The sequence below is a fragment of the Bombus flavifrons genome, chromosome 2 (genome assembly GCF_040668555.2).
Source record: "Bombus flavifrons isolate JBK064 chromosome 2, iyBomFlav1_principal, whole genome shotgun sequence".
NCBI lineage: Eukaryota > Metazoa > Arthropoda > Insecta > Hymenoptera > Apidae > Bombus > Bombus flavifrons.
Window position 1 is genome coordinate 5,663,132 of NC_138443.1, and position 15,483 is coordinate 5,678,614.

The 15,483-nt window shown below is 34.6% G+C and overlaps 1 protein-coding gene across 16 annotated transcripts in view; it reads left to right on the top strand.

The window, feature by feature from the left end:
- The window catches only part of LOC138189667 (uncharacterized), a 143,436-nt gene that overhangs the window by 79,926 nt on the left and 48,027 nt on the right, over nucleotides 1-15,483 (top strand). The gene's annotated exons all lie outside the window — the stretch shown is intronic.

Consider the following 15,483-nt stretch of genomic DNA (forward strand, 5'->3'; position numbering starts at 1 on the left):
TTTCTCGGTCTCTAAGCTTCCAACAATGGGAAAGTATTGTTGACAAACTTAAAATTAGCAACAGATATATCACAATTATCACAATTATATACGCAATTATCTCACAATCTGTTCCTTCGCCAAACAAGTATTTGAAGCGCAACATATGTTGTTTCAACGGAGACACGTTGCGATGATCACGAATTTACGTATCCGACATTTCAAGTTGACATCTTTGAAATTGAGCATCTTTCAAAAGTGAAAAACGCACAGATAGTTAATAACATAACTAGTTAGTAAAAATAATAAAAACAATAACTTTCGCCAATCTTAATGAATCAAATAGAAATGCATTTTTTGTTTCTATTGAAAATCTTCGCTTCTATCGCTTACCATCGTTTATCGTTTCAATTCCTCGATTAAGCACGTGTATATAATATGATATACCAAAATGGAACAGAAGAAAAATGGTAAATTCGTGCTGATAATTTATATTCATTTTTAGCAACACGATTATAAATCGCTCCATGGGATCATCAGTTCGAGAGTACTGTATACAGGATGCCTCATTTTCATCGACCCACGCAAATATCTGGTAAACTATACGTTGTTCGAAAAAATGTTTCATAGAAAACTTGTTCTATTTCAAGGTGGACGTCTTACGACGACGACCAGGTTCGTCTAGATGAAGGCGAATTCTCGAGATCTCAATGCGAGCTTTATTTTTTTTACATGGACTTTTTATACACCATTCGATGCACTTTTTCATTCTCTACAAACAAGTAGATAAGATACTTGTATCTGAAAATACTTAGTTTAAAAGACATTTCAATGTTGATTTCATGAAATTGAGTGTCTTAAAGACAAAGAAGACATAAACGTAAAAGCGCTACGTTATCTTTCATACGATAAGTTGCACAAGATTAAAGTTAAAATATCTTTCAAAGTAATCATTTCTTGATCCAACTACCTTAATACTTTTTTTATAGAGAATTAAAATATGCATCGAGTGGTGCATAAAGAATGGTTATGGTTCCATAAAAAAAAAACAAAGACCATATTGAAATCTCAAAGGCACGTTCATCTAGATAAAATTTCTGGCCATCATGGCATGTCCCTTTCGAAACAAAGTGAGTTTTATTTGAAACACTTTTTCCAGTAATATATAATTTAGAAAATGTTTGCGTGGATCGATTAAAATGAGATACCGTGTATAACGATACTGACGGCTCTGCCCGCGTCAACTTGCATTAAACACGATTTGCATTATATGTTTTTGTAGCTGAGGATCGCGTTTGATATAGTCGATAATGGTTGTTTTCAACATTTAATGTGTCTAGATTGATGTACTCGCTCGACAGAAATTGCCTGTAATTAGCGTACGCACAAATAAATTCGCGTCTCAGTTGATTCTAAACTATGAATGGTAAATAGACAATGTAAAAGGCACTTTTTAAGTAAAATATATAGACGCGCCAAGTGTGCAATTTATTTACATATAGATTTAGAGGTTTTCACGTCAAACACCGGCGAATTTGACGATAAAAGAACAATATTTTTTTCATCATAAAAGTGTTATTGTAAATTACCTGGGGACGATATGTATATAGTGTTACGGATTATTTTCGTAGAATTATTAAAGAGCTAGATATCTTTCATACATTGTTTCGATATCTTTTGTAGTTTCCGCAAAGCATTAAGTTTACTGTGTGTTTTCAATTTTTTCCACCGCACTTGCAGTACGTTTGTGCTCACCGTTCACCTCCGGAAAAACCAATTTTAACCAGACACAGCGTGGAATGTACGTACATGGAAAAGAAAAACGCATGAAAATATAAAATTTAACGATTCTCGAGTTACATATAAGGTAACAAACAAACAAACTGACAGACAGACAGACATTGCATTTTATTAACGTAGATATAAAGACTCGCGTGTAAAAAATTTTGTTCTATATTTTCTTTTTTTATATATATAAGATTGCTTCTTCTTTATATTTAACTATCACCTACGACCTTCGTAGCGAAATGGTTAATGCAAACGAACTTCGGATCTTCGAAAGAAAAACGCCTCAAAAAACTAGAATTTCTTCTACCTACTTCTCTTTTGTTGATCATAAAACTTTATTCTTAACTACATCTCCGCATCTTCGAAAGTGAGAAAAGACGCGTTTAGACCTACTTATTCCTACAGCTTAGCTGGCACACATAGAAGCGCAGGTGTACTCGGAAGCTAGCAATCACCGCAAGACGCAGATGTTGCGTTTCAACGCATCTCTCTTTCTCTCTCTCTCTCTTTCTCCTTCTCTCTCTCTCTCTCTCTCTTTCTCTCTCTCTCTCTTTCTCTCTCTCTCTCTCTCCTTCTCTCTCTCTCTCTCTATCTATCTATCTATCTATCTCTATTTATTATTTATGGGACTACAACGTTACATCGATTTATAAAGATGCCAACGCCTCTCACTAATCACGTCACAGACTTTGCCTACGCCTCTGTGTATCTTCCCAGTGTATTAATATCGCGAAATTACATCAGTCGTGAGATTAATTTCAACGACATGACCTAAGGCAACTTACACGAAATTCTAGCCGTGTCGTGACGCGCCACGTCATCGCAGAACGTTTTAAACATTGTAAACAAGTCATTGCTCGAAATCGCGCGTTCAATGTCGGTACGAGAAGCTTATCAGCGCGAGACGCTTAATGATTAATGACAAGAGCGTCGAGTGTAGGAAGAACGCCTTCGAACCGTATTGTAGCCAATATAATAAGCGCAGGCTAATTGTCTTGACATAGTAACGAAGTTCTGCTATTTCGAAAACAGCCTGGCTGTTCGAAACGAAAATATCGTCCACGAACACGAAACGTCCGTGTACTCATTGTAACTCGATAACAACACCACGATGCACGCGCGATGCGTCTATTTCCATCGTAATTAAGTTTCTCAATCTGAACGATTGCGAAACTGTTTCTCTGCCGTTCGTGATCGATTTAATGCATGTAAAAGTGGTTCGTGTCTAATAAAAATAGCGTTGAGTGATCGTCAAACCGTTAAACGAGTGACAATCGCTGTGTTGTAAATTTTCATTCCTTTTTCGAAAACAAGTTTGATATCTTCGATAGGAATAATTACGTGAAGATATCGTTTTATCGCGCGTTGCATTAAAATAAGTTGTTTAAAATAATTAGAAGATATGACTCGCGTGTAATAAAATTAGTGTTAAACGTTTATTTATTAATGTGCCAAACATGCGAGGATCACTGTATAGTAACGTAATCATGAGAATTCCATTTTTGAAAATAAGTTTGTCGTCGTAGGGTTTTTTGGTGAAAAGAAATATCGTGTTCAAATAAATTGCTCGAAACGATCGAAAAATGGAATAGATGGTTGATTTACGTATAATAGAAATAGCGTTAGATGATTATCAATTTATCAAGCATGTAAAAATCACCGTGTAAGTATGATAAATAAGGATAATAAATTTCCGTAGGAATTTTTCAAAAACAAGTTTGTCGTCGTACGAATATTTGGGAAGGAAAACGTTTTATTACGTATAGCAATAAAATAAATCGTTTAAAACAACTAGAGAATTGGACATTACAACTGTTGATTGTACGTTTTTGTTTAATGATTATCATAAATTTCATCGTTCTCGCAAGTAACAAGTTAGTCTGTCAAGCTTGTAGGACTCGTTCGCGTCTGTTCGATTGGTTGCTGCAACAGAACCATTCATAACGAAGTTTCTCCGATTGTTTCGTATTATAATTTAGTAGAACGCCGAAATTGTTTAGTCATAGTTTTTTCGTACGTTTTGAATACTACAATGATATTTAATATCTTAGATTCTATCAGAAATAATAAACGTACTTTCCTGGCAGAGTTTGCCAAGTTCAGCATTAAGCACCAACTATATAATAATTTTGATTTCATATTTTCTAAACGTTTCTATTTGGAAACTTTACTGGGAATAGTGGACAGTGGATTTAACGATGTTTATTATTAATGAATGTATTCTTTTAGAAAAACTTGTCGCGTCTATGTGTGAATTATATTGTAGCAGCAAGTAAGAAAACATTTACGCTGTAATCACTGTGATTTATTATTGACAGGAGTGTCGAGTGATTTACTAATGTAAAAAGTCGACAAGATTTCTTCGTTCTTCATGTTAATGAGTTTTTTGGCTACTGAACAACATAGGTTCTAGGTCTAGGAACAACACAAGTCAGGAATCAAGATGTAGATAGATAGGAGTGGAATATAATGCAGGTACGAAACGTAGTAAACTTTTCACGTCATGCAGTTTATTTTTGTTCGACCTCGATATGACAGCAAGCATGTTAACGTATTTCGGTTGCAATCGTGTTTTTCGGGTGGAAAGAATTTGCATCGTTTTTGAAAATAGACGGTGGCTGGAAGAACGACGAAGCAGATGTACCCAAGAATACCATAATATAGCATTTGTAAACATAGATATGCATTAAATATGTTTTCCTTTTAATTTTTCAAAATCTTTTATTATTATCAAGTGTTTAATATATATGGCAAAGTGAAAAATAGTATATAAAAATATGAAATATTTCATTTGAGAATTATTTTAACGTAAATAAAATTCTTATTATAGAATCTGAATACGATAAGGATCCACGATAAAATTTGTAGAATGTTCTTCGATTCGAATGATATAGGAGATAAGTTGCGTTTTCAGTTAATTGAAAATTGAATGTAGATAAAAGAATACGAACTGTGTTTGAAATTTATTTCCTGTTACTTTGAATTAGTAATTGTAATGGAAAACTTCCAAACTTTTTTATATTACACTTTAACAATATAGTAGATGCACTTGAAATTTTATTTCATGTTCTTCGCCCTACAACTAACCCATCCGCTAGCAATTACGATAGTAATATTTCACGCTGTACAATCTCAAACAAAAACGTGACATTAAGGAAAGAGCGAGTGTCATTAAAGAGAGCACTTTGGGAACAAAGCGCTTCTATCCTTTTCGACGCCTCTTGATAGGCATTTTCTATTATATCCCACCTATCTCGTTCGAGCTTCTATCAAACCAAAAAGCCTCCAAAGATACACTACAATTTGATACGTTTCAAAACTGACAAACCCGTCATTCAAGACAACCTCCCCTTTATTGTCGTTACGCATTAACCCATCTCATCCCTCGATCGACGTTTTTAATCGTCTCTCTCCTTCAAACTTCCACCAAACTGAAGCCATTCTACTGCCGGTTACTACGTTCAAAAAGGAACTCTCTGGAAAAGAAAGCCCCATCTCGAAAGTATTATTACCTTCCCACGCTGCAATTCGCTAATTAATTCCGCTATTATTAATCCATTAGAAAGATGAAGAAGGAAAAAAGAAGGAAGAAAAATGCCCGTATCGATGATGACGTTACATAACGTATCATACAAGATAAACGAGCCACAGAAAGCACGAGAAAGGCAGCAAATAGGTTCCTCCTTTTTCTTCTCTCTGTTTCTTTTTTCTTCTTTTTTTTTTTTTTTTTTGCTTCTCTCGTTGACGTTTACGAGAAACATTCGAGTATACATGTAAAGTGGGGGTGAGGGATACGGAGAAAGATGGAGTGAAGCAGCAGGGATGGACAGAGCGAATATAAGGGACGGACAGAGAGAAACCGAGAGAGAGAGAGAGAGAGAGAGAGAGGGAGGAAAGGAGAGAAGGACAGAGCGTGGTAGTGGGTGGTTGATAAAGGGGTGAGTCGACCTGAATTTCAACGCGTGACCCCAAGCTCGATGACGTCACGGGACTATATTTCCCTCGCCCTCCTCCGTGTCCTGAAGTATTCAGGGCCGCAAGGAGTGCAGTGGACGAAGTTAGCCGAAGAAAGAGAAAATTACGAGGCTAACTGCAAGGGGAGGGGGCAGATAAAGGGGGTTGGACGAAGAAGGGAGCAAGGTAGACAGAAGAAATGTGTGCGTATAGGTGTATGTATGTATGCGGCAAAGAAGAGGTTGAAGGGAGAATTTCAAAAGATTCGCGGCAATTGCGTTAAGCAGCCGTGACTGTCGTGACACGGCACCGAAATAAGGTTACTTGTAAACGAGACCGGTGACTAAGAGAAGCCGTCTTAAAGTAAACTCGGCCCGGCGAGGTGGGTTCTTCAACCCTCCGCGTGAAACACGCTGTTAAAATCGAGTTTCCTTGTCTGGTTGCATTTTGAGCGCAGGGAAGCGAGACGCAGGCTTCGATTAGGGTTGTTTGGTGGGGATCATTTGTTCGTATACGGATATAGTTCTGAGATTACGAGTTTTTATCTCTAAGAAGCTTTCGGCTGGGAATTTTTATTTTAAATCGCGCGTAGCAAAGGCAATTAGAGGCGTCTTCGTTTTTCAAGAAAATGCATCAAAGTTACTTGATGTGTCACCTAGCGTCTCGACGGCTGTTGATTCTCCTGATAGTTCATTAATGTATATATAACGTAATTCGATTTTATAGAATTTTGTTTCGAACATACCTTTTTAATTTAAAATCTATGCCATCACGCGTGGCTTTGTACGTGAGGTTATAATAGTCATAATTGTTATATGGATGTGAACGTCAAGCGTTCAATGTTAGATTTATTTGACGATATTCGTTATAATAAAATCGATGAAAAATCATAATGTTACGAGAGATCGGCACCGCGGCGATACGCTTCTGCAAAGCAATGACGGATGAGTTAAACGTTGTTCGCGTGTAAACGCGGTAGAACGCTGCGATTCCGTGCAAGCTCGCTTCTGTAAGTTTATTTAATAGAAATTTATCCAATCATTGTCGTCTTTCTCACTAACTCAAACCTGGCTTAAGTCTAATTTATGGGACGGCATAATTTCCTCGCGTAGGGCATCATCGCAGCAGGATAGAAGATGCAGCTTGGAATCGCAAGAATACACTAATGCAGTTAATTAAAAAGAATGTTACCAATGCGTTAACGAGTGCCGTGTAATTTTTGATATTTGTTTGTTATTAGTCTGTAAACTGTAGCAAGATTATACGTATGCGTTATCGAAAAAGACAAACGTTGAATTAAATTCTTAGTGATAAAAGCGAGTTTTTCGAATTTATTTCAAGATTTTTCCACATATTCATTAATATTATGCGATTAAGTTGCCCCGTGGTCACTCGTAGAAAGAGAACATTTTTACTTGGATATTTTATTTTTTAATATACAAATAGGAAGCGAATGGAGAATATAATGTTTGCATAATTCTCTTCCGTGTGAATGGTTCCTATATTTTAGTTATTAACTCGGTGAAATGGAAACTCATTTACAAACTTATATTATCTCTGTCGTTACTATTTCGCTTTTAATATTCACTGTTCTTTCACTTGTTTATATCAACTTTTTAATCACACGCTAGAATAATTCTCCTTTTAGTACGTCGTCGTTGCTCGTTACTTTTTCCTATATACTCTCGTGTTAAAAAATTAGTAAAGTCGATACGTTCATCGAATTATACAAACACTCCATATTCATGATTTGTATAATTTAATATCAGTTCACAAGTTGAAGCAAAAATAAGATATTTTCCGGAACAACTGTCACTCGTATTCTACGATATAACGTATTCGTCCAACGCGTAGGAATAATTCAAAGGATCAAAATACATAAACTGTTCTGGCACTCGTTCCATCATTTTATTAAACGCTTCGTCAACACTCGTTCAACAACGAAAACAGTCGCCAAAAATTTACTTACGAATGATTCACGCTTGCTGGTAATACGCCCGTTCAAACCACGCTTTTCCGACGTGTTTATCGACGAGGAAAACGATCGTTGATTTTCGCTAGAGAGATCGTAAAATGAAGGCGCGATGATGTCGGTCACGTTTCGGCCTGGAAGAGACAACAATCGATAATCCTCGAAAGCTGTGCGAGTGTAATGGTTTTTCGGCTCGGGCGACGATAAATCACGTCCGATTAACTGTTTTCAGCGACGGTGGTCGTTTCTGTGGATCGTTCGCCGATCTTAATGGCCGTTTTCCGGTTTCGTAACCGCGAGCCGGAGTTAATCTTAGCCGTTTCGCAGTTCCACGCAATTTACAACCCGCAAATCGAGACTCGTGCAGATGCCATCCATCGATCCTTGATATCGCGACATCACGACGTCTGCGGTTCTTCTTGAAAAGATTAAATAATATTAATATTATTTTGGACGCGACGCGCGCACAAGGAAGAAGCTTTTTATATCGTATAGAAATTTGATAAAGTACAATTATAATAAATACAGTAAATAAATAACAATTTGATAAAGTATTTCATACAAACCTGAGTACGCAATAGGTGTGAGAATAGGCGAGGAATGTAGGGGTAAGATTAAAGTGTAGATTAGAATTAAATGAAGTTAATGAAATTTGGAAATTATTGAATTTAATTATTGATGAAATTAGAATAGGGCAAAGGTAGAAATAAGGTTTCGTTTACAAAATTTGTTAAGTATATAAATTATAGTTATATATGTATATATGTATGAATTTTACTATATTTTTACATTACATTATACGTGGTATTTATGTATATGATATATAGATATAAATCAACAAATGTTGTTTTTGTTATTATTAATATTATTATTAACTGAGTATATATATCCATATAATTCATCTCGAATTTTATAGAGTCTTGGACAGCGGCTAATGTATCAGGGAAAGGCTCACTACTTTTTACAATATATACATACATAGACATACGTTACCGCATTTACCCTTTCTCCAGCTGTTACTATTGGCTCTCTTCCTATTTTCTGTATTTATTTCATACAATTCGAATGCTACTTTCGAGAATGCTACTGTCCGGAGAATTCTCATTACAGATCTTTCGGTTTCACCCTCGTCGTTAAAATTCTTTTCGCGGATTTCTCTCCAGCTATCTGGAAAATTGCCTTCGAACGAGAAACTATGCGTCTGGTGGCTTTATCTTGCACAGAACTCACAAGTGCAACATTTTCGAACGAAAAGAATACTTGTAACGAACAAGTAATTCGAACTGCTAATTTGACCTAGTTCTCTAGGTTGCAGTTTTCGATCAAATTTCCGAATATTTGCCTCCTCGTCGATTTCGATGTTCTTGAAATATGTCAAGGTCGTCGTTCTGAACAACCTTTTTCCTATACATATACAGAGTGATCGGTTTCAATTTTCAAGTTATACACAAAGGTATGTTTGGTGTCATATACATATGTCCGTGTCAAGCTATCGACGTGCTATCTCCTCGTGAATTTTAATGGGATTTTTTTTTAATATCTTCGTAGCGACGTATAAACAATGAAAAAGATAATAAAAATTCCAGCCACTTCCAAACCCAAAGGATTACTAAGGGTTAGGCAATTTAAATGGTGGCGGCCAGCAAAAGCGATTATATTTTGGACACACACACGGATACACCGACAATAATTATAACAGATAGAAAGATAGATATTTATTATAATATCAGCCCCCAGGGGGTCATAGAATGAACACAGTTTACAATATTCCTTATAGACACTCGTTCCTCCATACCATACCCATATCGCCCTCTAATCTATATTGCACACAGTACTCTCTTTGGTCCTATTACCTTCCACTTGCCTTCCATTCTCCCTCTCCTGGTATTAACATCCACATAAAGTTACAGAGTATATAACTGGAAATGAAAGAACGCAAACAGACGAGCCAGGAAACGTAAAGTAGCCACACGCATCCATACAGAGATAATGCGGCATATTTGGAATACCAGTTTGTTTAAGATGAATGAAAAATTACAGCAGAGGATGGGAACGAATAAAACTGTATAACATCATAGGGAAGCTAATGTACTTTTATAATTTCAAACGCTCGGTAATAGCGAAAAACAAAGAGTATCTGAAGCGTTGGTCTAATTGAAAACTGACATAAAAGTAAACGATTTTGTTACGGTGTGGGTAATTTGAAATATCGCTGCTCCAATTTAGCTTCGCTATATAGAATTAAAGAGCGGTTAGATAATAAAAGCATTTTCTCTTTTCTCAGGTCCAATTGCGTACAAAAATTACAGCATAGGGAACGATCACGTTTGATGAACGTCGACTCTGTGTGTTAAAATTTACTTGCAGTAGTCACGTGTATAACTTGCACGGTCATAACCAACGTATTCAAAATGTAGCCACATTTCACACGTGAAACACTGCACCCACTCTTCCGCTCTTTCGCCTTCGCTGTAGCTCACGTTGCAGAGAAGAGGCGCACAGCATCCGTTTCGATAGATTTTTCCTCGGTATGCCGAATTAGCAACGTGACATTGGAACCTAAAATACAGTGTCACGTTATGTACGAAATGTTCGCAAAATTGACACGAAACCATAGAATTAAGACACGAACGAGTAAATTAAGCGACTTTCTCTAATTTTTTGTCATGGTTGTAACAATGAAATACTTTTAAAAATTGACGTTCTTTTACAGACTTTACCGTAGATCGAGGCGGAAATATAAAAATTACGATTCCTGAACAAATGTCACTGGTTAACTGGTCATTCGCCTCTATTATTCACGGTGTTACAATTCAGACGACGTTAATAGTTTTTTTAGATACTTCGGTACTCCAAACTACTAATAGTATTCCAAATATGCTGCATTTCTTCTACACATATCAGAGTTCGGAATACATATACCAATAAATACTATTAATTAGAACTAAAGTAAAACTACAGCTGAAAAAGCTATTATAGAACTAAAGCTACACCAACATAAGTATATATATAAATAGATAAATATGAATATAATATTGATGGGATAAAAGCATATCTAACCTCTACAATTTTCTATAAAATACGCTAATATAATAAGATGATATATAAATAAATAAAATAAAAGTAAATTATGCATAAATAAAAAGTAATATAAAATTTATTAACATAGTGGTATAGAAACGATATCTAAAACCGACCATCTTGTATATAGGATGTTTCGTAATGCGTGGAACCCATTTTAGGATTGGCAAGGGATACAAAAACGACGAACAAGGTTCATAAAAACGCGTGTCCTGTTTAACCTCGTTTCAAAGTTAGAGCCACTCTCGCGTCGCAATAAACCGCGACAACTTATCTTCATAGAGGATGCTCGAAATGACCGCCCTCGGTTTGTACGCAAGCTCGCGGTCGTCATGTCAAAGAATTTTGCGATCTTTCGAAAATTCCAGGTCTATGTCGGATAAAACAGACCGAGGGTGATTATTTGGAGCAGCTTGTACAAAGGTAAGCAGTTGCGGATTATCGAAACGCAAAAGTAGCCGTAACTTTGAAACAAGGTCAAATGGGACGCGTGTTTATATCAACTTTTTTCATTGTTCTTGCGCCCCCTGTTCATTCCTAAAGTGGATTGTGCTGTGAAACGCCCTGTATGTACAGAGAGGAAGTTGTTTAGGGTGGTGATCTTGACAACGCATTACAAGGTTATGGAAATCGATCAAACAGTAATTATTCAATAACTTTACCCCGTTTTTGATAGAATCTACATAAGTAATGTTACCTAAGACGAGCCTGAGTGCAGAGTTTGAAGAAATTCGGAAAAATAGAAATGCGTGAAAAAATACCCGACAAGATTTAACGGCCTCGAGCAAACGTACATCAAAATGACTAAATCTTTGTAACAACCTGTAATCCGTTGTTTTATCACATTTTTCTCTTTGCTGATAACGCTTGAAACGTTTTTCATTCGTGTCCCAGTGTTCTTGTTTTGAAAAATTTTTCAGTTTTATGCGCACTCGTGAGAAATTTCAAAGTACAGAAATGCATCTAATATGCAAAAATACATAAAATATTCTAAATAGAGTTCTGCTTATCATATTTAATGGATGAAATAAATTTCTGTTTTATCTATATATAAATAAATAAATAAATACATATATATATATTAGGTTGTCCGGAAAGTGTCTTTCTTTTCCAGACACGTCTTTTACAACAACGCATCTTTATACAAACATGAAACCTAATCTGTCGAACGTTGTAATCTTTATTTATTTACAACAAAATGAGTCATACGTAATTCGATAAAATAATATAAAACGGAATATAAAAAAAGGAAAGAAACTTTTCGGGCGACCGTATGATATATGTATATATTTTGTAATTTATCAGTAGACAAACATTAGGCAAATTGTTTTAAGTGTGGCAAAATAGCACGACGACGGTCTTCTCATTAAGACGTCATTATCGACGATCCATGTTTTTTGCTTAAGTTTTCCCGATCCATAAAAATACGAGTTTGCATGAAATCCTATTTTAGCAGTCTATTGATTAGTCTACGAGTCTCCGATTATTAAGGGAATTATTAAGGGAGACAATGAACGCGTTAGTTAAATATATAGGACTTATTATTAAAGAGATTATTAATAGATGTAGAGAATTTTCCTTTTTCTTTGATGCACCAGACATGTTATGGTTGGAAAGTTCGAATCTTTTATCTCATTTCTGTATGACACGGACATTTTACTTCGTGCAGAATGCACATTTAAAGATTAAAAGCAGTTATTCCAAGTTTCTTGTGCTTCGTACATGTTTTATGAATATATAATTTGTCGAGGAGCTTCTGATTGGAATCTTTCGTTTCATTTTTCAATTGTCAGATTAATGCGTATCGCAGATTTGTAACGTTCAAAAAGATGCGTTAGAATTCTACTTTCTCTTCGCAAATCTAAACGATTTAAATACTTTAGAAATTATAGAAAATATATCTACTTAGAATTTTTACCGAGCATTGTATACAATATTTTATACGATGTAATTAAAACAGAAGTCTCGTACAATTCGATTTCCAATGAAAATTGTATTTCATAATTCGAGCAACAATTTTAAATTATCTAACGTGTAGAATGGAGGGGCTCAGTGAAGAACAGATACATGTCAAATATACATAAATTTTCGTTTTTTTTTAATTATCATTAATCCGTTCCTACAATATAGTGTTCATTCCACAATTTCCTAATATAATAGCATGTACGTCTCACTGAAGAGAATAATATTATATTTTCTTCACGCTTTATATATTTATATTTATATAGCTTTCATATAACATCCGGAACGTATGAGACCCATCTTGTTGGAGCTGATTGTACACGTAAAATCAATTTAAAAAAATTTCTTATAAACGTATTTCATGTTCCATCTATCTTCGTTTATGTGACGTAACGAATTTTCTATTTTGATTTTATTTTATCTAGTTACTAGACCACGTGCTTTTATGTATTTATAGAAAATTTCGGACTGCAAAATTGCACAGAATTCGCATTATATGAATCTGCATAAAATTAATTTTGGTCTATTAATTACTCTTAATTACCTTTACGGGAGATACTCAAAATAATCAGCTTGCATTTGAAGGCAACTCTGTAGACGTCTTATCATGAATTCGGTTACATTCTGAATTGTTCCCAGCGTTTGCCGAATTTGTTGAAAGCTTGTCCTATTCTGAACCTTAGTATTTCGACATTTTCAATAGCTGTTACATACACACAAAATTCATCATATCTCATGAACGAAAACAGATAAAGCGCATGTCTATACGAATTTCTTTCGTTGCTTTTAGATGCACAATCAGTCCCCGAAGTTGAGCCCCACATACTTTGTTATTCCCTATATTTATATTTATATATTATATGTCTGATAGTAGTTGTCATTTACCATTTAATTGAAGTGTCACTTAAAACGATTACGATTTCATAACACTTTTCTTACGAAAATAATTTTTCTTTCAATTTGCTTTCCTCTAAAATTAATAAAACGATGACAAACATGTCTGCATTTCGCTGGACCCCTCAATTTCGGACAGAACGAATAGAATTCTGATCGAATAATTTGTGCATACGCGCATGCATATTACAATTAAACATCCTGTCTTTTATTGTAATTAACTACTACTTTATGCATCGAACTAATTTTCCGCTACGAAAGTCGGTCGATGGTAAACTAATTGATTACAGACAGTTATTATTCTTAATTAAAATATGAATATTAATGTCTTACTCATCGCTGGTATAATCATGCACAACGTTCCAGTGTCACTATTATTTCACAGCAGTTTGTGACTTGCCACGAAATGCACCCGTTATTTTAATGATAATTACATGTTAAACGAGAATCGACTACAGTTACCCGCGGCACCGGCCGATGAAATAATTTTATCGAAATAGTATTAATAATTACGCGAATATACCAATTTGTCTATAGCAGATACCTGTTATCTGCGTTCACCAATTGCGTATAATTGCCCGATAAAATGCAAACATAATTTCCAGTTCGCCTTCTGTTAATAATCTTGACGCAATTATATCTTATACCTTTCTACTTTAGAAAAAATTGATTTATTTGAGATAGAATCGATATTGTTCGTGTTTTGGCGAGTTAACGTTTACGATTGAAAAGCTCGGAAGAAAAGTAGTATATCGGTGTTCTGTATATCTACCGAATATTGTGTTCTAATAAGTTATTAACTAGCTGAGAAAGATATTGTTATTTATTCATTTTTAACTGCTGCCTTGCGGCTTAGGATGTCTTTCCATTTACAATCTATTTGTTTACGATATGTGCTTAAACCGTATTCATATTATAATTACAACTAATAACCTTAATTATCATTATCTTCCTTTTTAAACTATCAACCTATTGTTAAATTATTGTTCTATCGATGTTATAAGATGTATATGTCTGTTCCAAGTTTTATATTTTTGTACGTGAAGTGAAATGTAGATTTTACGAAGAATCAAAAAATGTAAGAATGTAAAGTCGAAAGTTCGTGTAAATCCTAAAGTTGAGGACTAGATAAAATAAACAAATATAAATAAATATTAACTAGCTGAGAAAGAGCGATTAGTGTACTAATGTAATTTTAATGCAATTTTATTGCGTTATGTCTTCCTTAAAAGAATTGTGTTTAAATTTTTAATCGTGTTTAAATATTAGTAATTATTCAAACGTCGATACTTTTCCATAACTCAAAAAGCATTAATTTCAAAGAAGAACTAATTTGAGGAAGTTATGATTAGAGTCAATAGTTTCCAGAAATGGAATGAAACTTGAAATTTCTAATTAATTGTGAAATAACAATAATTTTTACTTATTACTTATTTATTATTTTCTCTGTTTCAAAATGAAGTGAAACTTATTCACTGAAACTTTGATTCCATACATTTTTTGCATAAATAGGAAACTTTTATTTTCTTGGAGATAGAAAGGAGATTCAATTATTCAGAAACATTTATTTTGCTTTAAAAAAGTTAAAACTGTCCGAGCATTAATGAAAGTTACTTGGAAAATGCATTACTCTTAAAAAAATTAAACGCTAAATTCTAGAGTGTATATGTAATTAATTGCTTTTTCCTTTGTACAATTCCGCCCTTGTTGTTGGCGAAATAAAACAATTATACAAAAATCGTAACTTGCTTTCTCTTCTACATCCTACTTTCGATTCCTTAAATAATCATACGTGAAAAAATAATTTTAACCTTCGTATTTTCTCCTAAAATATCTGCTAAAAAGTATATGGA